Consider the following 27,984-nt stretch of genomic DNA (forward strand, 5'->3'; position numbering starts at 1 on the left):
ATGTATAACAAGTTACCCTAGAACAAGCGTTCTGAAAAATCCTACAAATCGTCCTTGTACATACTGATGTCACTACATGATGCAAGCCCAGACATAAAATCTTCCACCCCAAGTTTTGCAGAAACATCCACACATCACCTGTGCAACTGTAAGCTGTTCCATTTTATGGAAACCCTGCGAAATGCATCATTATTTACCTACATCTCAACTTTTTTTTTTTTTTTTAGCTCAACTAGATTCCCAAATACAGGTATAGACTGATAGAATCATAACAGGCTTAAAACTTCAATGGTAGGAATAGTTGGCTCATGCAACGTGCAAAAAGCGCTCATATGAGCCAATTAAAAAAAAAAAAAAAAAAAGGAATTCTACCAGCAATGGAAAACTCAAGATTCCAAAGCTTTACCTAGAGTTTAGGTACTGGGGAACATTCCATCTCCGCACCTATTCCATCCCTTGTCCCTTCTCTGACCCATAACAGAGATTCCAACTATAACCCCCTCAAGAGCAGAGGTCCCAGGAAGAAAGGAAATAAGGCATTTTTTTTTCCCTTCCTTTTAAATCATCCTCGTACCTCAGGCTTGCTCTACCTGGCTCACCTCCCAGGAGCCACACATGCAGGTAAGAGCCTCGCGTTCAGCGTGCAGGGCCGAGAGGCCGGCGGGGACCGGAGAACCTCTTACCTTCGTATATCACAGCCGCGTCCTCTCGGCTGGAGAAAAAAAAGCCTCGAGGCCCCGGCGCGCAGGGGAGAAGCGCGTCCGCCGTGCCGCTCCGGGGGGCTACCTCAGCGCCCCCCGAGCAGCCGCCGCCGCAGCGGTCGCGCCACGACCCGGAGCCGCCAGCACCACCTCATGCTGCTGGGCAGCCGCGGGCCGGCGTCGCCAGGGAGGTGGCAGGGAGGCGGGCAGCCGGCGACCTCTCCTACCTCCCTGCGGGGATGAGATAATCCACACCCCCAAAAGTGCGTGGGGGAGGGGGGCCTGGCCCCAATCCTCCGACCCCTCGGCCAAAGCCAAGTCTCTTTCCTCTCCGGCTCAGGCCCAATTCCGGCCCCTGGAACCCAGGAGTCCTGAGAGAACAATGTTGCTGGTGGGGCGCGAGGAGCGGAAAAGCGCGCTGCGCGGCGTGAGCTGGCGGGTAATCCTGGGCAGCGTTTGTGTGTGAGAGTGCAAGAGGAGCTCAGTCACCCCCCTCCTTCTCCACCTCCCCTTCCTCCCCCTCCTCCTCCGCTATCTCTTCCTCCTCCCTCAAGCACACCCCCTCTCCCAGGCCGCAGCATAGCAACCGAACATGGCGGCTGCGCAGGCGCCGCCAGTCAGCGGCCGGGAGCGGCGGCGGCAGCAGCAGGAGGCGATCTCGCGAGAAGCGAGGCTAAAAGCCTGCCCCGCCAGCGCAGGGAGGAGAAGTCGCTCCAGTCGGAGCGCGGAGGGACACGCAGGTGCGAGAGAGGACGGCCTAGCAGGATTGGGAGGGCGGATTGGAGCGCGGATTGGAGCGCGGATTGGAGGGGGAGGCGGAGCGCTGTGGCCCCCGCCCCGCAGCCGCATCGCGATTGGTTGCTTGGGCTGCGACCCCTGCTGCACCCACTGACCTGAGGGACCGGATAGTGGGACAAGAAGCCTGTGTTAAAAGGGAAAACCAGACCGCTTGGCAGCAGGTCGCCCCAACCTCAGTGCTCCTAAAGGATATAGGTTTTGGGGGGCAGTTTTGAATCATTTCCTCTCCTAAACATAGGCTCCAAAACAAAGCCTCAGCAACCAACCTTCGTTTATAAAACAAACGTTCGGGGGTGCCTTCTGTGTGCCTGGAACGGTGTGCTTTTTAAAATTTAGTTCATTCCAATAACATGAATTTGGTGTTATCACGCCAGGGTTTTTAGCCAGGTGCATTATAATATTTTATTGGTGATACAAACTTATTGGTAATAGGACAGTTGCCTGCGGGTGATCTCAGCTGAAATGGAGGAAGAAGGGATTTGGGGACCGCCACACTTCCTTTTTGCCCAATTTTTTATTAGTGCCCTTTTCTGTCTCCAGGTGCCTTCTTTGTCCTTCCTTGCTCTTAGCTTGAGCATCCTATCAGAGCCTACCTTTATAAAGACGATCTTTCCAAAACCACTTTCCCCCCAAGCCGACAAAATGACTACAAATCAAGGGAATTTGAACAAATCTGGACAAGATAGAAATTTATATTGACTCACTTCTGCCTCACACCTGTTAGTTTTTCCATTTGAAAAAGACAGCTTGCCCATCCATGTTTCCTGCTTTACTTCTTCACTTGCTTTTCTTCCCAGATCTCTGTTGTAACCAATGCTCATTCATTCCTCCCTAAATATGCATTCCTGCCTGTGACTCGCCATTTTCTGTCTTTGATCATGCCAGTCCCTCTGCTAAAATGCTCTTCAGCTCATTGTCATCTGTCAACATCCAGTCATCCTCCAACCAAAGATCATATGAGACTTCCACCAGAAATTGAATGTTTCATATAAATAGAATCATACAATATGTAATTTTGGTTGAGAGGCAAGGTCTCGCTATGTAAACGGAATCATACAATATGTAATTTTTGTTTAGAGGCAAGGTCTCCCTATGTTGTCAGGCTGGTCTCCAACTACTGGGCTCAAGAGATTTTGCCTTAACCTTTGGAGTAGCTGGGATTATAGGTGTGAGCCACCTGGCTTACATGTAGTCGTGTGTCTGGTGTTAAGCAAGACACAAAAGTTCCCGAGTGGAACTTCCCCTGCAAGTCACCAGGATGGACCCTTTGAAGTTACCAATACTCACCATTATTCCTTGAAAAATCTGAGTTCACCTTAAATCTACCTGCCTGGAACCCTGGAAGGAGAAGAATCAATAATTGTCCTTAAAAACAAAGAGAGAGAGAGAGTGCTTTAGACTGTGCCCCAGCCTCACATGGTCCCATTGAAAGTTGAATTGTGAAATAATAAATTAATATATCTCACACTTTAATGTACATGCTGATCACCTGGGGTTCTTATTAAACTGCATGTTCTAATCCATTAGGTCTAGAGTGGACCTGAGACTCTGCATTGCTTTTTTTGTTTTATTTTTTACATAGAGACAGTCTCTCACCAGCCCAGGCTGGTCTTGAACTCGCCTGACCTCAAACAATCTTCCTGCCTTGGCCTCCCAAAGTGCTAGGATCACAGGAGTGAGCCACTGCACCTGGCCTAGAGACTCTTTCTAACAAGGTCCTTGGCTTTTGGACCACCCTGGAGTAGCAAGGATGTAGTTCCTTCAACTGCAGTCTAAGAAAATATATATGCAAATTCTCTACAAAATATGTAAATATTTTGCTCTTGCTTAAATTATGTTCTTTTAAAAGTTAATATATTCTAACCGCTATGCTGGATCATTTGATGACCACCTTGTAACGAAACCCTGCACTTGATTTTGTATTTGGCACCAAGCACAAATTTAATTTTCTGGGGCTAATGGGAAAAGAATAGAATACTTCTTGTGGAAAGGACAGCATTCTGGCTAAGCGAAGGTCACACGTCCTTTACGGCACACTGCACAAAAGTTTAACAGAAATTCAAATAGAGAAGAATGTTGGGATAATTAAGTCAATTATAAGCATGCCAAACAAAAAAGCACATACCATAGCAGTGAGTTCCATATTCTCATATCAGAGGACAATTTAATTTCAGCAAAACAACAAATGTCGTTACCACACATTACATACATAATATTAATTGAATTTTTTAAATTTGTGAATTTAATTTCTAAAATTATTTTAGTTTTGTAGACGTGAGCTATAAGAATAAGAAATTATTACCTAAAGTTTATGTATAATTAAGAGACATAATTAAAATGACTTAACAGTTGGAAGTTAGCAAGAATTTTTTTTTTTTTTCATTCAAAAGTGGCCTCAAACATTACTGGATATTGGCAGGCACTGCTATTGACTGATTTTTTTCCTTGTCTGCAGCCTGCCCTTGACTGTGCTTTGGGAGAGTAAGAGCAAAGGTTGTATCCACACTTGGAGGATATTGGCAGGCAAGGACTGGCCATTTTGCACTGTGTGGTCAATGGTAGGACCTCTCTTAACCCTGGGTAGCTACAGCCAGAAGGGAACAGGCATTTGTTCTTGCCTGTATGGGCCTTGGCAGTGACCCCAGGCAGCAGCAGTGGAGAAGCAGCTTTGACTAGGCACTGTGGCTGACTCACCAGCACCCACTATCAGTAACTGGAGAGGACCCCTTTGGAAGAAATGAGTAATAGTGGGATCACTGGGGATATCTAGGGAGAAGAACCTCAAGGGAAGGTTGGACTCTACTCACTAGGTAGAGCTCAGAGTGGTATGAATTTTAACTTCAAAAAGCACATGACTTAAACTGACTTCATTTTGTTACCTATGCTGGTGAGGCGGGACATACAAGGTATACAGGCTTTCAGTCAAATGTGAGTGCTGTCTAACCTGGTCCCCAACAGGAGACCTTGGTTAGGTACCTGTCTGCCTTAGCTAGTCAATTAAGGGAGAATTTCATCTTTTTTACCTGCCTGGAATCTTCATGCGTAACTTAAAAGCAAAAACAAGCATATTTAAATAATTGAAACCTTTAAAGAGGTGGCACACGTTTCCAGTAAGTTCAGGATTCTGTGGCTTGGGCTTCCTTTAATCACAGAGCTGTGTTAAATATACTTAAAACATTAAAAATCCTATACCATATAACTCGGAGGCAGTTGGCCCAGATTTGTCACCATGTCAGCATGGCTCTCTCCCTCTTCATTTTCAGCAATTCTTTCCTTTTTTTCCTTTATTGCTGAATAGCAGCAGAAGACCTGTTAGCAATCCTGATATCAGGAACTGTACAAAAAAAGTGTAACATTTTAAAAATCTAAGACTTCCTCCTCCTCTCAGTCCCACTCTCAAAAGTTTTATTGACAGTTCTTGCATACCCTTCCAGAATTTTCTCTGAATATATAAGCTAAACCTACATCTCTTTTCCCTACACACAAGGGATCATACCGTGTTTCACTTACAAATGTGTGTGGAAATCATTCCTCAACAAAACATATGGATACATGTCATTCTAAGGGCTGAACTATAATGTATTTAACTTTCTCTAATTGATGGGCATCGGGCTGTTTCTAGTAATTTACTGTTACAAATAATGCTCTAAAGAACGTTTTCATCGAAGCATTTCTTTAAGACAAATTCTTGGAAATGCAATTGCTGGGTTGAAGGGTATGGCCATGTTTAACTTTGATAAATGCTGCCAAATTGACTACTGATTGCCTCACTGTGTGGGAGTTATTACTACTATAATCCACCTCTTATCATTCTGGGTTTTGTATTTTTCACAATAAAAAAAAAATCCCATATTTTCTTCTAGTACTTTTAGTTGTGTTTTTTAAATACTTAAAAATCCATGATCCTAATCTCAGGATTGTTAGTGGGTCTTCTGCTGCTATCTGGGAAATAATTTTGGTGTAAGGGGATAGAGATGCAGCTTTTTTTTTTTTTTAAATAACTATCCAGTTGTCCTAATACCACCTATGGAATAAACACACACACACACACACACACACACACACACACACACCCCAGATTGCTTTCATCAGATATGAAATTCTCAAAGATTTTTTTGGATCTGGACTTTTTTTTTACTTCATGCCATTGATTTACTCCATCTCTATTTTCATTTCTTGTTGCTGCTGTAACAAATTACCATAACTTTGACCGCACATGGTGGCTCATGCCTGTAATTCCAGCACTTTAGAAGGCCGAGGCAGGTGGATCTCTTGAGGTCAGGAGTTCAAGACCAGCCTAGCCAACATGGTGGCCAGGTATAGTATAGATGGAGTTCCATCTATACTAAAAAAATACAAAAAATTGGCCAGGTGTGGTGACACACACCTGTAGTCCCAGCTAATCGGGATGCTGAGACAGGAGAATCACTTGAACCTGGGAGGCAGAGGTTGCTGTGAGCTGAGATCACACCACTGCACTCCACGTGGGTGACAGAGTGAGACTCTGTCTCAAAAAGAACTCCCCAAAACCAAAAAAATTACCATAACTTTAGTGGCTTAAAAGAACACAAATTTATTATCTTACAGTTCTGGACATCAAAATTCCAAAATAGGTTGCCAACCTGTGTCCCTTGAGGAGGCAGGCTCTAGGGGAGAATCTGTTCCCATGCCTTTTCCAGCTCCTGGAAGCCACCTGCATTCTTTGGCTCATGGCTCCCTCCCCCATCTTCAAACCTAGTAGCATGGCATCAAATTTCTCTCTCATCATCTTTTCTGCCTTTTTTTCTCCCTCTTGCCTGCCTTTTACAAGGATCTTTGTGATTGCATTGTGTCTACCCACATAATGCAGGATAATAGTCACATCTCAAAATCTTTAACTTAACCACATCTGCAAAATCCTTTTTGCTGTGCAAGCTAACACTCACAGGTTCTGTGGATTAGGGATCTTTGAAGGCCATTACTCTGTTGCTATGGTCTCTAATACCAAGCTCTTTTACTATTGAAATTTATAATGAGTTTTAATATCTGAAAGAGTTCATTGCTGCTTATGACTTCTTTTTCCAAGATGAACATATTTTTAATTATGTGAATTTAAAATATGTGAGTCCTTGATTGTGACTGAAATAAAAAATTACATTGACAGCATATATAGTGTACCTAGTATAGCTGGTATAGATTATCTGAAAAAAATTATCCATTATAATTGTGTATATAGAATGTAATGTGTATATAGAAATGTGTTCTTAGGACACTGATTATACATATTATAAACTACCTAATCTGTATATATCTTCTTAATGTAAACATTAATGCAAATTAGTCCTCATAATTTTCATTCATTTAAAAAAATATATTGCTCACTTACTATTTGCTAGGCACAAGAGGTTGCCATTGCCTTCAAGTCAAGTATTTTTTATTCTTAGGATTGTGACTTATTAGTAGGTTGTGAAATCAGTTTGGGGGATCATGACTAGCATTTTGAAAAAAAAAAGGAACTGGAATAGACTAGAAAATATCAGAATGTATCGCACAACATGAAGATAAGCATTGTACTGTGAAGCTTTAACTTTGGTTATGTGTTTGAGCATTTGTGTGAATATAGGTTGCAATATAAAATCTTTTTCTTTCTTTCTTTTTTTTTTTTTGAGACAGAGTCTCGCTTTGTCGCCCAGGCTGGAGTACAGTGGTGCGATCTCGGCTCACTGCAAGTTCTGTCTTCCGGGCTCACACCATTCTCCTGCCTCAGCCTCCCAAGTAGCTGGGACTACAGGTGCCCACCACCACGCCCGGCTACTTTTTTGTATTTTTTAGTAGAGACGGGGTTTCACAGTTTTAGCCAGGATGGTCTCGATCTCCTGACCTCGTGATCCACCCTCCTTGGCCTCCCAAAATGCTGGGATTACAGGCATGAGCCACCATGCCCAGCCAAAATCTCTTTCTTTCTTACTCTGGATATGGTGGCCAAAAAAGTTTGAGAGCTTCTGGTCTGAAGGGAGAAATAATAAATAAATAAACAACACAAATTAGAATGAAGAGTGCTTTCATAGATTAAATTGTAAACTCCGTGAGGACAGAACCAAGGCTATTTCACTCCTCATGATTCCACCACAGCTTAAACTAATGTGTCCTATTAGAACATCAGCCCTCAGTTACTATTCTTGAATAGATGCATGAATGGTGTGGCCCTAGAGTGCTAGAGAAAGCCATGAAAAGAGATCAAACAACCAGCACATTCTGTGCCTTACATTTTGCATGGTTTCCATTAGAAGTCTTAGACTATGGGGACAAAGTTTGGTGAGGAAAATGATCTGATGTAATTAAAGACCACGCAAAGCCTGTGAAAGGGAACCTTGAGGGACCTTGAGTGACATCTAGTGGATTCTCTGACCAACGGGGAGACACCAGCCTAAGGAAATCTCTTTCCCATTAGGTGAAATATTATTGAATATGCTGTTTGCTTTAGAGAGACACAGAGAGAGAGAGTTGGGCTTCATCCATCCATAGTGTATAAATGTTACTTTATTTGTGGGTGAATGCTACAAGTTTATTAATCTGTGCCCTTTGTTTTGTATTGGCTTTGTCAATAGGAGCTTTATCATCAGATTGGAAAATCTTGATTAAGCTTCATGACTTTATAATGTGTTACTCACCACCTGGTACAGCACTGTCAGGTGTGTAATAAACGCCTGTTGTTAGCTGGCTGACATGCTTTAGTCATTCATTCAACCTGTGGTCATTGATTGGATACCACCCACATTAAGGATTTCATTCCTGGCCAGAAGTTAGAAACACCAAGGAAGTTTTTAGTAAATGCAGATGCCCTTGCCACACCCTAATCCCACCTCAATTCTCATTTAATTGGTGAGGGTCGAGCTGAAGCTTCTCTCTATAGAGAGATAGAAATTTTTTTTTTTTTTTTCCAGCTCTCAAGGTGATTCTACTGTGCAGCAGGGTTGACATTTGGACAGGCACTGAATGTCATAGACCATCAATGTAAAACAGGGATCCCTACCCTCTATATTGGTACTTCTCAAACTATCTGGGGTGAAAGACCAGTCAATCATGGACCAATATTTTTGTAGAAATAAATTACTATAAAATGAAATGAAAAAACAAAGACATACAGCATAATAAAAACAAATCCCAATATTTTATTACATTCAACAGAAATTAATTACTCTGTCAAATTTCTCTAAAATGTTCTAACTCTTACTCTCAATTTCTAGATTTATCTTGTTTTGGACCGGTGACAAACCATTTGCAGCATGGCACTTTGAGTCACAGTGCTCCCTGTTACATTCTAGATGGAGATGGAGGCAAGGAGAAGACAGAGGAGATGCAAAACACACAAGTAACAGTACTAGCAGGACACACAAATTGTTCTTACTGCATTTAAAGAGGAGGCCTGCTGACCTCTTAGTTAGTACCTTCCATGTGGCAGAGCCCCATGGAGCCACCAGGGCCCAGAGCCTAGTCCTTGGTTTTACAGAGCCCAAATTTTGATCTTGTCAGAACACACACATTAATCAGGCACTTGGCACTGTCCATATGCTAAACTGTTTTTAAGAAACTGGTTACAAAGTAAAATCACTCTCTCTTTGAAAGCAAATATGCCTTTGGAAGGGACCAGATACTGATGTTTGCTATAATGATAGCCTCTTTCCAGTATGAAGGTCTCCAGGCATGAGAAGTTATTTAGGGAACATAGAATGGAGATCTCTCCCAGCCCCACCATGGAGCATCCCCCTCTAGTGATGACAGTACTCGTGCCCAACTGATGCATGTGTCTGTCCCTTGGACAGTGCTTAAGAAGTACAGACAGACTTTGACAGCCTGTCACACTCCTAGGATGTTCCCTTCTGTCCATTGCCACCAAGCAGGCATGTTCAACCTACTGGTTTGAGTCAACACTTTCTCTGGTTTTAAAGCACTTTAAGTATATCCCACATTGCCGTGATTGGACTTCAGTGATCCCCACATTATTATCAGCAATAGGTATGTCAACTATCTCCAGCACAGATTTGGTCCACAGATGACTCATCCATCCTGAGCTGGTCACTCCTTCTCACCTTTTTATATGCAGTCTTTTCCTTCTGCCTTTAATGTCCTGCCTTCCCTTTCTTTGCCAAACTCCTTCTCACCCTTCGGATTTCAGCTGTCAAATTGGCTCCTCCCAGAAGCCACCCTGACCTCTCATCACTCAAGGCTCGACTCTCTCTGCTCAAGCAAAGCACACAGCCCATGAGACTGCAATGGCCAGTTTCCTCTCTTCTCTCCAGTTGACTTTTGTGCTCCTTAGAATAGTGATCCTGGCTTTTGTTTACTCTTGGGTCCACCGAAGCCATACATGTTAGAGCCAAAAAAAAATTTTTTTTTTAAAAATAAACGGATTTTTCCAGCAGCATTCTGGAAGGGTAATGTAATGGCAAGGGGTAGTAGGAGATATAGGCAACTTCTAATCTTGTGAAGCTTTGTGATGATGGTGGGGGGGAGAGGTACAGTGTTTCTTGAAAGTCAAGCTGAAGAGTATGAGCATTAACTGGTAGATGATGAAGGTGTGTAAGAAAGGGAGTATGATGACACAGTGAATGATTTCAGGAAAATTCATATCATGGTATTGAGGAAGGAGAGATTACATTTGGGCAAGGATCGAACCTGGCACACCGGTTAAAACAGTGGTAGTATCTCCGCATGAGGGGTATCTCAGAATCACCTGAGATGCTACATCAATACCCTTCCTTTCCCCACCCAGTTCCGATGTGTCACCCACACCCTTCTAGGTCCCATCCCTGGTTAATAATCACTGCCATGGGACCCTCTGCACTGAGGGGAGTCTGTTCCATGCCTAAGGTGTAGGGGAAGGAAATTCAGAAGTCTGTTGTAATCTTGTAGATGTGAGATACTAGAGATTTGATGTGTTATCATCACATATTTAACCAGTTTAAATAATGATTCCAATTTTATATGTGAACTTTTGCTGGAGGTAAAGCAAAATTTATAATAGATTGTAACAAATGGTGATCTTAAAAGCTTATTGCTAGTCACTTGACTAAAATTTTTATTAATTTTCAGTAAAGGCTGTTGGCTCCCCTATTTATTATAGTTCCTGAATTTTCTACTGAATGCTGACAGATTAACCCAGCATTTTACTGTGGCCTAATAATTTTCATTGGAAAAACCAACTAAGTTATCTAAACTATATTGTAAGCATTCAGCAAGTTATATACATTTTTATTCTTCAATCTGAAGGTCCGGGACCACATTAAAACAAAAGTTAAGGTTGCGCTTCACTCTTTTTAGGCTAACTTTCTCAGAATTAAAAGACAAACTGCCCATTATGAGTGAGACGAACGTTTCTTTGATTAAAATCAGTGACTTACAAAGTCTTGCAATTGCCAGTTCAAGTTTGCCACTTCTAGTTTCTAACTACTTTAGGTTCTTCTCCTGTCAATACTAGCACTAAGGATTACCGAAGTCACACAGTTTAGAACCCGACTTTCTTTCTTTATTTTATTTTATTTTTTTCGAGATGGAGTCTGGCTCTGTCGCCAGGCTGGAGTGCAGTGGCGCGATCTCGGCTCACTGCAAGCTCCACCTCCCAGGTTCAAGCAATTCTCCTGCCTTAGCCTCCTGAGTAGCTGGGACTACAGGCACCTGCCACCATGCCTGGCTAATTTTTTGTATTTTTAGTAGAGACGGGTTTTCACCGTGTTAGCCAGGATGGTCTCGATCTCCTGACCTCGTGATCTGCACATCTTGGCCTCCCAAAGTGCTGGGATTATAGGCGTGAGCCACCGCGCCTGGCCTAGAACCCAACTTTCTATCTGAGCATCAGGTTTCAGAGAGAGAGAGAAAAGAGAGAGAGAGAGTTGTAGGTGGAGGGCAGAGCAAGGCTTAAACCTGAGGCTTAAATTTTGTGTGCCTTATTCCTTCTTATTAATGACAATCTGACTATTAGGCCAGTCCAAACAGGTGTATGTACTTTCCTGAAATACAGACCCAGGTGTCCTCTGGTGTGCAAAAAAAAATACTATAATAATAAGAAAATCACATATAAATGGAATTTTCAATTACAGGAACTTGAAAGTACAGATGAGTCATAAAGATTTAATCCGATAGGAATTTGTAGGCTGTTAAAATCAAATTTAGAATTAAGTGAAGGGATTTGGGAATGGGCAAAAGATATACAGAATATTTAACAAATCAATCTCAGAGAACATCAATTTCCTTTATTGCCCCTACTTCTATACTGCATGTTCTCAGATCCTTGTTAATCCTGAAAGGGCATCAGGGGGCAGCCTGTGTCTGCTGTGGGGCGTAGGGTCCAAAGAAATGCTCTTAGTCATTTTGTATTCACAATGTTTCATTTCTTGGGAACTGATGAAAACTTATTCTAAAAGCCAAGTTGGGGTCGGGGGAGAGAGGACAAGAACAAGTGCCCTGGCAGGCTAGAAATAACTTACAGAATCAATAATTTCCAAGTTTCCGACAGAGCCAGGTTAAGGATGTTGAAATTGCAGCAGTTGTACCTACGTGCCAAAGCTGACACACACATCCGTAGACAAGTGCACACTTAAATTCAGGATGAGTTGAATTGTCAAGGCTCCTCCATTCCAGGACTTAAAAAAAAAATCCTGGGAGAACAATTTTGATGCCCGAGAACAGGGAATAAATAAATTTAGTTATGGTTTAGCCATGCACATATAGAATGTTATTCAAGTGTTAAAAATAATATTTATAAATAAGTTTTACTGACATGAAAAAATACTTATGCAATATTAATTTAAAAACTGCAAAATTAGTATATGTAGTATTAACTCTGCTTAAGAATGACATGCATAGGGAGGGATGAACAGGTGCAGCACGGGATTTTAAGGCAGGAAATTATTCTGTATGATACGATAATAGTGGATACATATCAGCATGCATCTGTTAAAACCCATTGAATGTACAACACAAACAGTGAAACCTAATGTCAGCTCAGACTTAATGTATCAATATCAGCTCCTCAGTTGTAAAAAACACACCACACTAATGCCTGATGTTAACAATAGGGGAAACTAGGCGAAAGGGGAGGGGAGAAGGGATATATGGGAACTCTTTGTACTTTCTGCTCAATTTTTCTGTAAACCTAACAGTGCTCTAGAAAATAAAGTCTATTGATTTTTTCAAACTGTATTTTTAAAAGACTGGAGGGAAATACAACAAAATGTCAGCCAGAGTGTGCCATCCTGTAAGACAGTGATAGGCTCAGATTGCCTGAGATCAAATTCTGTCTCCTCTACTTATTGCTTAAAGTACTTGAACTATCTGTGTTTCAGTTTCCCTGTCAATTAAAATGGGAATCATGATAGTACTTATCTCATAAGATTTCTCCAGTAAATCCATATTATTTTGATAATTATGAAAAACTATATATGCATTGTATTATAGATTTTTTATATATGGAAAATTATGTGTGTATGTAGTTTGTATCAGTTGTCTATTGCTGCTTAGCAAGTTACCTTGGCATAAAACCCCAGTAAACTGTTACCTCACAGTTTCTGTGGGTTGGGAAAGCGAGAGTAGCTTAGCTGGGTGGTTCTGGCTTAAGGTCTGCTGTGAGGTTGTGGCCAGGGCTGCTATCATCTGGAACTGAAGGCCAGAATGGGGCTGGAGGATCTGTTTCTGAGACAGCTCACCGCATGGCTGGCCAATTGGTATGGGCTTTTGGCAGAAGGTGAAATTCTCCATAGTGCTGTTTGAGTGTCCTCACAACATGAGGGTCGCCTTCGTGCAGAGAAAGTGATCCCAGAGAGGGCAAGGTGGGAGCCTCCATAATTTTTTATGCCCTAGCCTTGGAAGTCACTCACCATCATGACTACAATATTCTCTTTGTTACAAAGTCAGACATATACATTGTAGGAGAGAATGACACAAGGGTGTAAACACCAGAAGGCAAGGATTAGGACCATTGTGGAGGCTGGCTACCACACATGTACATATGTGTATATCTGTATGAGTCTATGTGTCTGTATATGCCTGTGTCCATGTCTGTGTGTGTGTATTTATCACCCTGCTGAAGCATTATCCCCATGCACCTGCATGTACATTCTTGTCTTGTGTATTCTATGGAAGCAACCCCCAGTGCTTTTTTGGCCGCCTAGCACTTGGTCCTAGCAACCTCTTTCTGTCCTTCCTTCTTTCCCTCTCCTCCTCCTCCCTTTCTTTCTTCAAGAGTTGCTCATTGTATACCTATTAAGTGGCAGCGAGCCATCTCTGCCCACCCCTCTGACTCTATCTCTCCTGCCCTTGCCCTCTATGCCTGCCTGTTCTCAGATGCCCCTCCACCCTCCACCCCAGCTCTGGTCCCTGCCCACCCTCCACCCCATCTGTGCATGGAGTACTCAGAAAGCCTAGGCTAGCTGCAGATCCCTTGTTATGCTAATGCATCAGTCCTCCTGTTCCCGTTAACAGGCAGCTGAGACTGAGTGTGGTGCTTAGCACAATAGCTGGGAAATCACAGAAAAACACACCCAGAACAGCTCAAGAGGGACTATTCACACAGATCAAAGGGCCTAATATTTTATTCTGAGGTTTTCATTCTCTTATCACCATAAAACTCCGAAGTTCAATAAAAAGTCAGCTTGGCTAGCTTACTATGATTATTAACAATAGACTACTAATAAACACACGGTCTGTAAGGCACTTAGGGGTTCACAAAGGGAAACAGCTGAGACACACGGGTCAGCCTCAGCCTCCTCAGTTCAGCAGGGTGGGGAGGGGGGCTGTCCTAAGAGACCTGCACATAGGCGGAGAAGCAGCAAAAATTAACAAAAGAATCCAAGAGACTGAGATAGTCCCTTCTGCATTTGGCAGAAAACCTAAAATACAGTGGCTCATACAAGGAGAGGTTCATGTCCCTGTCCTGTGAATAATTGAGGGAGGCACTCCTGGGCTGGCATAGTGGCCCTGCTCTGTGACGTCCTCAGGCACCCAGGCTCTTACCAGCTCCTGCTCTGCGATCCCTCGGGTGTGGCTCTCATCTTCATGGCCTAAATTGGTGATTAGGTCTCCAATACATCCATATTCTAGGCGGCCACTGGAGGAAGAGACAAAGAAATGGGGGCAAAGGCAGGTGCCTGCAGCTCAAAGGAGAGTTGCCTGAAGCTGGCACATGTCACTTCATCACTGGCCAGGGCTCAGTCATGTGGCCACACCTTGAGGCAAGGGAGCCTGAGAAGTGTGACCTCTACTGCAGGGCTACAGTGTTCTGAAATGTGGGGCTTCTGTACTTCTAATACTGAGGGAGAGGGGAGATTGGGAACTGGGAAATCTGTAGCAGCATCTGCCACAGTGGAGAAGGACAAATCACTGGCAATCCAGACCTCAGGCTCCTCCCCATTCTAGCACATCTCCATCTCCCTCTCACCCATAGTATTTCCACTATGTGTCACAGTTGACAAAAAGCTGTCATGTATCGGACCCATTTTAAATGTACAGCATTTTGATTTTGTTAATGTATTAAAAATATATTACCTACAAGGCAAACATGTCCACTGGCCACTGCTCCCAAGCCTGGGCCCTCCCCATCAGCCATGAGTTGACTGCTGTGGTCAGGTTGGCATGTGTTCTTCCCAGGCTTTTTCTACCAGGCATGCCTTGAAGAGCTGCTGCTAGCATTGGGGAGAGGTCTGAGGTCTCCACAGAAGGGGCTCTACACCCTGTGCCTAGCGTCCAAAGACAGTTACTTAAACCACCAGACAACATCCCTCCACCTGTTCCTTGCTGCCTTCTCTCAACCCTCCTGGTCTTCACTGAATCCTCACGTGGCCCCACCAGCTTGGAGATCTGGGCCAGTTGCTCTGGTTGAAGCAGGCTTTCTGCTTAATTTCCATTTCTCCTTCCTGGATCAGGTCTTTTACCAAGCAACTGTCAGGATAACACATGCCCTGGCCCCATCTTAACCTGTGCTCTGAGCCTCCCTTTCGACCTGGACAAACTGGGTTGCCCTCCTCAGCAGGGACAGCATCTGCACACTGGCAACCGTTATTGAGTGCTTGCCCCCTGCCAGGCACTGCTGTCTGCACTTTGAAGGTTTTAACTCCTTTGCTCCTCTCACCCACACAGCTAATAAGCACAGCTTTGCTAACAATGCCAGGCTCTGGTCCTGTCTTGGAAATACTGGTTCTGTGGAAGGAAGTTGAGCTGTGGAGTACAACAGATTTATTTGTTGTATGTTCTTAGGCAAATTACTCCACCTCTAAAAATGGATTATTGACACCTGCAAAGTATGAGGAACATTAAAAGAGATGGCATACAAAGCACTTAGCCTAGTGCCTGGTACACGGTGTTATTAATTAATAGCAGCACTTGTTTGTGAAGATAAAAAATAATTCAATAGTGTCCAACAGGAGAGTAGATTATTTTAAGATCCTGCCCAGTGCTCCACCAAGCCATTGCAGAGTGCCTGGGGTGGGGAGGAAATACCCTTCCATGTCCTGTCTCTTCAACCACTGGTTATCCTTGCTACTACAATTGGGTCTTTGCCCTAAGATTTTTTCCCTTTTTCTTTTAGTGCTTTAAGACATTTCTGATGTAAGTATGCTTTGGTAGTAAACTGAGAACTTTTCCAAGTCTGTTTGGGCTTGCAGCATTTGGAATTATCGTGCATATCAGAATCTTTCCACATATGAATGTTTTATATGCTTAGGTAATAAGAAAGGGAAGGAAAGATTTTACAGAATCACAGATGTAGTCTTAATGGGAAAAGAGCAGGAGAAACATCAACCAAAAAAGGAGAGAATTGGAACTATATCTTCAATAGGGAAGAGGGAGCATGTGCCGCTGTAAAGTGTGATCACTGTGGTGTGCCTTTTTTGTTGTTGTTGTTATAAGCATACCAGAATCTACACATTCAAACTGGTACAGTTTTCCAGCTTAGTTATTTGGGGAAGTTATATGTGTTTCCAACAACTCGACAATTTCTCAAATATTATCAACTGATATTTTATCACTACCATCCAGGTTCCTGTATGAAGAGGGTGCCAATATCTGTCCCTTGTAGGTACTCTGTCATCCCAACCCGTATTCTTAACCAGTTCTGGTTGAAGAAGAAGATAAACTAGGACTTCTAAACCCACCAGCGCTCGGCTTAGTCAAGTACCTTCTCTGTGCCAGGCACCATGCCAGGATCTGGGTTTGCAGAGATAAATATAACACAGTCCCTGCCCTAAAGGATTTTGGAGACCAGAGAAGGGATGATCTAAAAGCCTGTACACTCATTCTCCCTCTCTTTGCAAGGGGTAAAATTTCCAAGTGTTCATGGAATTGAGACCAAGCTGTGAGAGAACTGTCTGTATTGACATAAAGCACACACTCCAGTCCCTGAGAAACACCACGACAGTCATCCTGGGGCACCTACGGTTGTTGCCCGATTGGCAAAAATCCAAACCAAGAAGAACTAGGTAACTGCTGTGGCTGTGGAGCACTTTGCTCTGGCTAAAAGTCAAGTTTACCTACAGGGCAGCCGCAAGTGCCTCTGGCTTGAAGCTCCTCCAGAATGAAGGCATCGTCAAATGGCAATTTTGAAAAAGGCAAAAATATCAATCTCTTTGAAGTGATTTCTAAACTCCTTAATTTACAGAATGATAGATTTAATTTTGGTCTGATTTATTTTGGTACCAATGATGTCAAAGCAATTTGTTCCTGGATCAATTCAGTGAAGAGACAGCATCTTCAGTGTATCAAGAGGTTGGTTTTTTGTGTGTGTGGTAGAGGGCATTCTATTGCTTTAATACTAACATTCTAGAAATTAGTCCTTATATTTTATGTTCCCTCCAAATCATTTGTAACATATTTATTAAAAACTCCAGATGTACTTTCTGGTACATACAGTTAAAATAAATGCATTAATTTAAACGATCAACAGTCATGAAGAGGCAGGGTCCCTTAGTGGGTAAGCATATAGTTTCTGGGCCAGGTGCGTTGGCTCACACCTATAATCCCAGCACTTCAGAAGCCCTAGGCAGGTGGATCACTTGAGGTCAGGAGTTCAAGACCAGCCTGGCCAACATGGTGAATCCCCATCTCTACTGAAAATACAAAAATTAGCTGGGCATTGTGAAATGCTCCTGTAATCCCAGCTACATGGGAAGCTGAGGCAGGAGAATCGCTTGAACTTGGGAGGTGGAGGTTGCAGTGAGCTGAGACCGCGCCACTGCACTCCAGCCTGGGTGACAGAGCAAGACTCTGTCTCAAAATACAAAACAAAACAAAAAGAGTATAGTTTCTAGCATTACCCTGCAATGATTCAAATCTCCCTCTGCCACTTACTATCTGTGTGATTTTGGACGGGCTATGCAAACCCCCTGTGCTTGTTTCTCCATCCATAAAATAAGAATAATGGTATCTACCTCATAAGATTTTTATGAAGATCAAAGGAACTAACAACATAAAGCACCTAGAACCATCCTGGCACAGAGTAAGATCTGCTCTATAAGTAGTAGCTGTTATCATTGATGGGACACTTACCATATGCCATGCCTGTTATATATATCACTGAATTTACACCTCCCAACTCCCCTCTGAGCAAGTATTAGTATCCCCATTTAGCATATAAGGAAACTTGAATTTAGAGGTTTCAACAATTCAAATCAGACACAGTGTTTCAGACTGAAGCTTAGTCACATCATTACATAATGGTCTTCCAAAATGGAGCTGGACAAATCAAAGAGTGTTATAAAAATGCAAGCAACCCAACTTATTAAAGGTAAAACATTTTACCTATTAAAATGCAGTGTCATGTCTTTCTGTCTCTAGCTAGCGTGGAGAGAGCCTAAGCCAGTAAGGCTGAAAAGATGGGCTGTCTCTGCATTTCTATGTCGTGAATTTTGTGTTGGCATCAGAGAAGAGCCATAGAAAGCTTCTACAGAGTGGAGAAATGAGCATCTCTGTATTTTATAAAGACCACCACCATGATGGTGACACATAGACTGGGAGGGAGGGTGAACATAAAGGTGGGGGATCAGTTTCAGACCCTTGTAATAACCCAGAGAGTTATGATATATGTTTGAGCCTGGGTGGAAGTTGTGGATATACAAGAGAACAGAGATACCTGAGATACTAAATAAATAGAAACAATATGACTTGATCTATTTATTACATGGTGGAACCCAGGTTTCTGGCTTGGTCAAGTGGCTGGATAGCTGGTAGTGCCAGTCACCAAGATCAGGAGGCACAAGAGAAAAGGCAAGTAAGAGAGTATCATGAGTCCATTTAGGAGAAATTGAGCCGTGCGTGGGGACTAACACTGGCAATCCCAGCATTTTGGGAGTCCGAGGCAGGAGGATCAGGAATATGAAACTGGTCTGGGAAACATATAAAAACCATCTCTTAAAAAAAAAAAAAAAAAAAAAGCCAGGCATGGTAGTGTGTGCTTCTAGTCCTAGCTACTTGGGAGGCAGAAGTTGGAGGATTGCCTGTGCACAGGGATTTGAGGCTGCAGTGGGCTATGATGGGGCCACTACACTCTAGCCTGGCAACAGAGTGAGACACTGTTTCTAAATACATAGAAGTAATTGAACTTGAGGAGCCTGTGAAATTCTATCCAAAAGTCAATTAAACATAGAGATCTGCAGCTCAGGTCTCTAGCCTGCACTGGAATTAGAGATCTGAGAGGTAGTGCACGTCATAAGGATAGTGTCTGGAGAGAGAAGGAAGGAAGTAAAGGGAAGAACTCTGAGAATAAGCCCCAACATTTGGGAATAGGCCCCTGTAGTAAACCAGCCTGGAGACTGAGCAGCCAGAGAGCTCAGCAGAGGATGAGGAGAGAGTAGGGCCCCAGGCACCAAGGGAGGAGAGCTTTGGAAGATTGTGGAGGGGTTGACAGTGCTATGTGCCACAAAGCTGAGTAAGCTGTGAGTGGAAAAGTATTCTAGGGAGTGGGGAACTTAATATTCATTCATGACCTTTGCCAGACAGTTTCAAGGGAGAAACTAGGGTGGAAGCCAGATGTCAGGGAGTTGAGGAGGGAGTGGGAAGTGGGGACTTTAAATGACGACAGGTGACAAGGCACTTAGCTGATTAAAGAAGGTGAGAGAAATAGAAAGAGGGGAAAGAATTGGGGGGAAGTTTTGGTTAGAACATACGTAGTTCTAATTATACTGTGTCTGGACAGGTGCAGTGGCTCATGCCTGTAATCCCAGCACTTTGGGAGGCTGAGGCAGGCAGACTGCTTGAGCCGAGGAGTTCAAGACCAGCCTGGGCAACATGGCAAAACCAATGTATTTTCGCTAAAAGTACAAAAAATTATCCAGGCATAGTGGCACATGCCTGTAGTCCCAGCTACTTGGGAGGCTGAGGTGGATCACCTGAGCCTGGGAGGTCGAGGCTGCCATGAGCCATGAGCACGCCACTGCACTCCATCCTGAGTGACAGGAGTGAGACCCTACCTCAAAACAATAATAATAATAATAATACTGTGTCATGGGATTCAAGTCTCCATAAGGGTCAATTGATCGTCTCTTTTTAAAATCCTGTGGTAAATAAATCCCAAACCCAAGGTAACCATTTGGCAAATGAACTGTCTGTGCTTTCCTAGCTCCTCTGGGATTTGGGAGCACCCTGAAGGGTTGCGATAGCTCCATCCATAGCCTACTCAACCACCATTGTGTTGGCCCTTTCTTCTTGCTAACAGAACCCAATGTTGTTGATGTGGCCATTTGCCCAGCACCACAGTATAAATTGTAGTTGTTCTAAGACAATCAACACAATGTGTTTCTCTTTGCCAGTGACTGGTCTAGGGATGTGTGCGACCCAGTCCTAGCCAATGGGATGTTGGAGGACATTTTCTGAGAACTTCTAGAAAAGATTCCTCCCTCTTCCTCCCCATCACCTCATTCCCTCACTATAAAAAGAGAGAAAAATGAGGAGAAAGTCTTTTTTCCACCTATCCCTTTCCATTCTGTTTAGGACATAAAAATAATTGTAAAGAAATTCAATGAAATTCTTTTTCCAACAGTGATTCCTTTGATGCAGTCTTAGAAAAATCAATTTTAAAATTATTTCAGAAGCAAGTTTTTAGGTGCTCTTGCTTTGCGGGTATCCTAAGCAGACATTTATTTAGCTTATTAGACAATCTAACATTGACCTTGAGCAAATTTCTTAACTTGTATGACCGTCAGTTTCCTTCTTGATAACCTGGAGCATGAGAATAGCTACCACATGGGCCTGTTGTGGGAACTGAGATGGGATGCGCAAAGTGCCTAGCATAGCAATGATGGTGCTCGACTCCTATTTTCCTGTGGGTTCTTTTTTTTTCTTTGAGATGGAGCCCCGCTCTGTTGCCAGGCTAGAGTGCAATGGCACAATCTCAGCTCACTGCAACCTCCGCCTCCTGGGTTCAAGTAATTCTCCTGCCTCAGCCTCCCAAGTAGCTGGGATTACAGGCATGCACCACCACGCCCAGCTAATTTTTTTGTATTTTTAGTAGAGACAGGGTTTCACCATATTGGCCAGGCTAGATTCGAACTCCTGACCTCAGGTGATCCAACCACCTTGGCCTCCCAAAGTGCTGGGATTACAGGCAGGAGTTACCGCGCCCGGCCTTCCTGTGGGTTCTTTACACACACCCTCACTAGGAAAGACTAGGAATGGCCAGGTCTACAGGTGAATTACTGATAGCCAGTGACCTCCCCAGGGGACCCTAGAAACCAGAATCCTACTTTCCACAGCTGCAGGTCACCCATTGGCTGCCAGATCCATGCCAGGTTCCTTCGAGTTCAGCTGCAGCCTGCTGACTTGGGCATTTCCCCCCACAGCCTGCTTGGCTGACCACGTCCCCCAGATGGTTCCAAACAGTCGGCCTTTTGAGCCCACAGACACGGTGCCCAGACTTTGTGTCCCCTCCCCGCACCAGTGCCTGTGGTGCCCAGTTTCTCCAGCCCTTGCCAGCCTGTTCCCAGCTTCTGGCCCTGCCTGCTGCATGGTCAGCAGAATTCTCCTGAGCCTCATCCTAGACCTGTATTACAGCAGGTGACAGATAGTCAGTCCCACTCTCTGACTAACAAGCCACAAAATAAACCTTGTGTCCAGAAGGCAACCTCTACCTAATCTATATCCTTAGCTACTTTGCTGTCCCTTGAGGGAAGAGGACAGGTGCCTCTGTCTGACGTCTGTGTCTCTGTCTTTTACCCTCAGCTTAGAGACACAGTGCTGAGTAACAAGAGTTTGTGCTGGGGCTAAGACAACAACAAAAATCCCAGCTTCAGCACTTTATTACAGTGCTGAATTACTTAATTCGAGTGAGCTGTTTAACCCTTTAAATCATTACAACATCAGTAACAATAGCACCTAATATTTATTGGTTGCATATTTGTCTGCTAAACGCTTTGAGAAGCATTCTCTCAATCCTCTCTGTTACTATGAGAGAGGTTTCATTGTTCTCTCCACTTTGAAGAGGAGGAACCCAAGACGCAGAGAGTTAAGTAACTTGCCTGAAGTCACTACTGCTGAGTAGAGGAGCTAGATGTGCCTGATTCTGGAGCCCAGACTCCCTGGGACTCAACTTCCTCATCTGTGAAATGTGGACAGTAAAAATGACTTCACAGGACTGAGCAAGAATAAGAGACATCACTTCTACAGGGTCCCTACTAGATGCTCAGCAATGCTAGGGGAACAACGCTCAGCTCCCCTAGCTGTCCTAAAGGAATCAACATGAGCCACTGAGACACTGGCTGTCAGTAACGATTTGTCCCCATGGCAGACATTTCCTAAGACGAGCTGATTTGCAATGGGAATTGCAGCCGATGGTCTGGAAGGACTTCACTAGCCCTTCCGAAAGAGGTCTTGCGGATGCCAGCTCCTTTTCAACTCCGAACATGGAACATGCAGACACCAGCCCTGCTGCTGAGAACAACTGTCTGTCAGAAACATGCTTTCCCTGAGAGGACATCCATTATTAGTGGGACAGGACACAGACTCTTTAGCCAGGTCTATGGGGAGGAGGGGAATGTAGATACCAGTTGTGTGTGCCGCTCCTCAGAGTTGACTCAAGCGTATCATTGAGAACTGCACAGAAAAATTACTTTTTTGAGAAAGACTCAAAATTACTGAAATGGAACGTCTTTCTTTCCAAAATGTCAGAGCAAAGTACTGTCAGACCGACCTCCCCCCTGCTTGTCCCCACCCTCTCTTAACATCATTTAGAAGCTGGTTTTTTGCTCTTCCTTCCCCCATTCATGTCTTTCCTGGCTCTGCTGGGAATAACGTAATTTGGAGTGGGATGTTTTTTCCCTTCCCTTTTGGTCTGTGCAAGTGGTCTGCGGGTTTATTTTATTCCAGATGTTTCTCCCCAACCTGCCTTTTGAAAGAAACCCAGAATTATTTTTAAACAGAATTTGGAGGCTTCCAAATACAACAAATATTCGAACTGCCTGTGGGTTCCTACATTACAAGTCCTTGCTTTGCGGTGGGCAGCACAGAGGCCATGGAGCCAATGGCTCTGGGGACATAGGAGGCCTCGGAGGCTTGCTGCGTGGGCCTGAACTGCCTTCTCTTGCTTTCTCTTCTCCGCTTCCTGGGCATCGACCCAAGTGCCCTCTGGCTGCCCCCTGAGATGCCTACCTGAGGAACCCATTTCTGTCCCAGGAAACATACTGCTTAGCTCTTCTGCTGAATTTTGCCAGCACCTCTTTCTCCCCAGAAGCTAACCTGACAGAGAGATTCATATTCAGATAACACAGTAACACTTCACACATTACCTCCTCTCCCGCTTCATACATCACCAGGGACTCTTAATGCCCTGACCCACTGGTTCTCAACTCTGGCCGCACATTAGAATCATCAGAAGAACTTATTGAGATACAGATGTTTGAGCCCTACCCACCCAGATCTGAGGGTTAATGCTCTGGAAACTGGAAACTGGATTAAAAAAAATAGTTTCTACTTTTAATTATAAAGGTAACCTATACTCATAGTTCTTGTTATTGCTGTTAAGGTAAACATTACAGAAATGTTTTAAGCAAAAAAGCAAAAATATCCCCTCCTTCCTTGATATTCCAATCCTACTCTTCAGGAGCACACACTGTTAATGGTTTCATGTGTCTCTTTTCGGAAGTTGTCTGTGTATTTTGCTGAATCATATATGTTTATTTTTTACACCCATGTGATCAAATTATCACCCTCACTTTTGCATCCCCAGTGAACCTTGGAGAACTTTCCGCATTACTATAAACTGAGTGATCTCATTCTCCCTGAGGCTTACATCACTTTGCTGCTGTGGGGGGCCGCAGCTCTCTGGTTGACTATGAAGCTCAGGCCACTGGGGAGGATTGGCTGGAGAGGTGGCTCCTTCACAGGGGAAGGTGGTCAGTGCTCGCCAACATCTCCCCTAACTTCCAGAGCCTCTTAAGAAAATGCATTTTGGAGAAGGAAAGCTTTTCCTCAAATTGTACTCAGAGTGTAGGCTGATTATGTGAAAATGCCTCGATAGAGACTTTAGGTCTTCTGTTGAATGTCTTCAGCATCCCTTTTCCCTAGGGGCTAATAGGAATGAATTGTCTATAAGCTAAAACCATAGCACTAAGATAACGCCACAGCCTATCACTCCTCCCAGGTGATACATGTACAACAGCCTGTGTCAATTGCAGAAAAACACATACTTTTCGAAGAAGAACTTCAAGTACATCCTGGCCCTCAAATGCTTTGTTTATTTAAGTATGGGCCTCAGGAACACTCTAGAGGACCTTGGGAGGAGAGGTTTACCTGGATAGTTCCCCAGTAGAAGCATAGGAAAGAGTGGGCACATCTCAGGGCGATGGTTTTGAGAATGAATCAGTGACTTCACAGAGATGACAAGACTGGCATAAACATGCAATTTGATTTCTTACTTAAACTAATGTCTAGTTTCCCACTGTGTAAGAGCAGGTCCCCTCTGACTTTTTGGACTGTGTTTACCACCCTTTTCCACAGGGCATGCATCAAGGTAGAGAGAACGCTTCCCTCTAGTCTGGCTCTGTCACTGCCTTGGCATGTGATGTTTTCCAAGTCTTGTAACCTAACTGGGAACCAGTCTCCTTATCTAGGAAATGAGGCCAGTACAATAGATGATTTTCTTTTTCTTATAAAACCCAGGCGGGTCTGAAGGTCAGATGATTTTTAAGGTCCTTCCTGGCTTTAAAATTCTAGGTTTCATGACTATGACCACCCACAAACCATACAGGAATTTTTTTTAAGCCACAGCTGAATTTAGTTCTTTGGAAAAGAGGCGGTGGAATCGCATTACCCAGCTGGGTGCTTCCTATTTAATCTGCTGTTTTCCTGACTCGTGTAGCTCTTTTCCTCCCAAAGCTTTCTGTGAGCCTGTAGCTTGACAGCATCTAGCCTTGATGGTTTGAGCTTTCTTTTTTCCACGATTACCACCACCCTGCCACTTATCTCACTAGGATATCGTCCAATTTAATGCATTGTAATAATAACTATGTCTTGTATGTACATAAGCTTTAACAGTACACCAAGAATGGTATGTTAGAAAGCACATGGGTTTTTTAGCAAGACATTGTCAGAGTTTGAATTCTGCCTTGTAGCAGCTGCAAATTTGGTTGCAAATACAAACTGTTTCTGGTTAACTTCGGCAGAGAAGGAATTTAAGTGAGGAGCAGTGGGAAGCGCATGGAATCATGGGACCGCTGGGAGGCCTTGGCGAGGGCAAGATGTAGAGGAGCACAGGCAAGGTCCAGAGGCCACCTCGAGAGCCACCAACTTGGGAGGGGCACTTGTCACTGCTGTTCACAGCCACCTCATCTAATCCCTAAATGACCGTGTGCCTTGGCTTGTCTCCTAAAGGGTCAAAGCTTTAAGCAACCAGAGAGTGAGAAGCTTCCCCTTCAGCTTGGTTTCTGTAGCGGGCAATGGAATCTTCCTTCCACTTACTCTGATGTTCCTCCCAAATAAGAAGTACTGTGTATCCTCAAGTGGACATCCAATACAAAGAAAAAGGACCTTGTGGCTTACCTGACATCATATACAAAGATTAACTCAGGGTGGACCATAGACCTAAATATAAGACTGAAAACTGCACAGCTTCTAGAAGAAAGCATAGAATAAGTATATCCGGAGGCTAAGCAGCCAGAATGATCCATGTCCACCACAGGGTTCCACCACCTACTACTACTGGCTGTGTGACTTGTCAAATGAGGAGGACAATCCCTGTCTCCAGGCAGCTGTGTGGATCCAGCGGGAACCTGAATAAGCCCCTCAGCCTGGGCCCTGCTCTCTGTGTAGGGATGTTCTTCCGAACTAACCCGCAGTGTGGATATTCCCGAGCATGTTCCAGCCTCCAGGTGTCCCTCTGCTAGGATCTGGGGGTGCATTCTGAGAGCGGACAGACCATTCTGACACCTCTTGTCTTTTGCAGCTTTGAGAGCCCTGAGATTCAGCCCCTGCTTGGGACATAGTAGCTATAGGGAGGGTCTTCCCAGGCAGTGAACTGAGAAAGAAGATTGCATGGGGGTCCTTGTGAGACACACCTCGGCACTCTGAAAAACAGCCCAGTGAAACTTCTACGGGGAAGTGCTGGAGGCCTGCTTCAGCAGGTGGGAGGCCCCAGTGACATCTGTTAATGTGGATTCATTTGTCCCTCTGGTGCTGGGCCTGAGCGAATTTGGGATGCACATACATCCTTTCACTGGATTCTTGTTATATCCTTTTGAGGTCAGCATAGCAAGTACTGTAGACTCTTTTTTTTTTTTTTTTTTTTTTTTCCGCAGAGGAAGAAACTGAGGCTAAAGAACAAAATCTTGCTGAAGGTCACTCAGCTTGGGCTGTGGAGCTTGTTTTCCTGCCCCAAGCCGAGCGTCCTTCCCACCATCCAACACTGTTTCCTTTCTTGGTACCTCCATTATTAGAACACCTGGATATTCTTAGCTAACAATGGATGACATAAATAAACACACGGTCATTTCCCCACATTTCCGCACAGGTCCTCTGCAGATGGCAGAGCCCTTTCTCTAAATGCACGGCATGAAAAGGCGTTTTAAAGGTTGGAAAGAGAACTTCAGCATTAATCATCATGGGACAGCGGAAACTGGCTTTGCAAGGGATGGATTGGACTTCAGGGAAGATAGACAGCCCGAGCTCGCTGTCAGGAGATCAGTCAGCGCTGTCATTCCAGGGCCTGGGTGGAGGGCTTCTGCTGTGCCAGGGAACAGGTGTCTGGACTCGGCCTCCCCAGGCGAGCGCCATCTGCTGCCAGTCCTTGTAGAGACTGGACTGAAGCTCTGAGTGCATGATTTGTAGGCCAGGATCCTGCCCTGCCCCTGAGGCTGAGGCCAGTGTTGGGGTGGTTGCCTTTAAGGCTGCTCTGGAATTGTCCACGTACTTACTGAGCCAAGGAGGAAGAACCAAAATAGATGCTGGGAGAAAGCAGAGGTCAGAGGCTCAGAGAGGCAGGTCCTGTGTCAGGATGGAAGGGGATGTAGCGGGGGATGGTGTCAATAGCCAATGGGGATGAGGACTAAGGGAAGAGCCCATCTCACAGGACTGCTATGCCTAGCAGAGGGCAGATGATCAATGACTATTTGTTTAAATAATTAATAGTTCAGCAACCAAGGACAGTCTTGTGGGGGTAGGGGCAGCTCCTAAAAAGGGCTATGGTAGGAAGGGTGGGCCAGGAAGGTCTGTGTGGCTGAGCCCCTCTAGGACCCTCAAACTCCAGTGTCAAGTCTTCTGTCCTTTTGAGCCCAAGTGACACCACTGATTTTTTTTTACTCTATCTTGAGGGGGAAGCAGGCCCCCTACGAAGGACATAAATCCCTACAGATGAAGACACCTCATTGAGCCTTTGTCTGTCAGCCAAAAAGGAAAAAGTAAGCATTTGTCTAATTTTCTCAAATTTTAACCAGCCAACAGGTTAGAGATCATGTTTGTTTGTTTGTTTGTTTGTTTTTGGCTTTTAAAATAACCTTTATTTTTTTAAAGTTAGTATGTGTATTACAGGAAACTGAAAAACACAAGCAGCAAAGAACAAAGTCATTCACAATCACAAGCAGTTTATAGTTTGACATATTCTTCTAGGTCCTGTGCGTGTGTAGGCACAACATCCAGTTTTATGGGACTGAGATCGTACAGTATGTATCATGATTTTTCACACGTCATGAATATTTACCAATTCAAAAACCCAAAGCTATATGAGTATTCTGATAACCAAGAATACACTACACCAACTCAAACTGTTAAAAAAAAAAAAGTAATCCTGCCTTTCTTGGGACAAAAATTTCATGAGATCATGTTTTAAATGGAGAAAGAGAAAGGAGAAAGCAAGAAACTTGAATTCACTGTTACTCAGAAAACTTTAACCAAAAAGCTCCTACAAATTAAGGCTGACCCTAATTGACTTTAGATGTTAACCTTTAGAAAAACTCTGTATACATAGAAAGAGTGTGTACATTTGTGGCTTTGAACAAACATTTATGATTTATGGAAGGCGATGACTGCTTTGGCAAAATGG

General features: G+C 43.9%; 1 protein-coding gene and 1 long non-coding RNA gene across 3 annotated transcripts in view; one reads left to right on the plus strand and one right to left on the minus strand.

Annotated features, from left to right (window-relative positions):
• Positions 1 to 1,456, minus strand: part of PTPN4 (protein tyrosine phosphatase, non-receptor type 4 (megakaryocyte)) — a 242,281-nt gene extending 240,825 nt beyond the window's left edge. The window contains exon 1 of one of the 2 annotated variants that reach the window (XM_011983430.1): positions 684 to 1,456. The gene's annotated coding sequence lies outside the window, so the exon portion shown is untranslated. The remainder of the gene's footprint in view (positions 1 to 683) is intronic. The other variant, XM_011983431.1, reaches the window with a different exon arrangement.
• The window catches only part of LOC105542069, a 36,778-nt gene continuing 10,117 nt past the window's right edge, over positions 1,324 to 27,984 (plus strand). Inside the window, exon 1 of the long non-coding RNA XR_001006416.1 lies at positions 1,324 to 1,441. This is a non-coding gene — a long non-coding RNA (uncharacterized LOC105542069). The remainder of the gene's footprint in view (positions 1,442 to 27,984) is intronic.

This window comes from Mandrillus leucophaeus, unplaced genomic scaffold (genome assembly GCF_000951045.1).
Source record: "Mandrillus leucophaeus isolate KB7577 unplaced genomic scaffold, Mleu.le_1.0 Scaffold25, whole genome shotgun sequence".
In the NCBI taxonomy this organism is placed as follows: Eukaryota; Metazoa; Chordata; class Mammalia; order Primates; family Cercopithecidae; genus Mandrillus; species Mandrillus leucophaeus.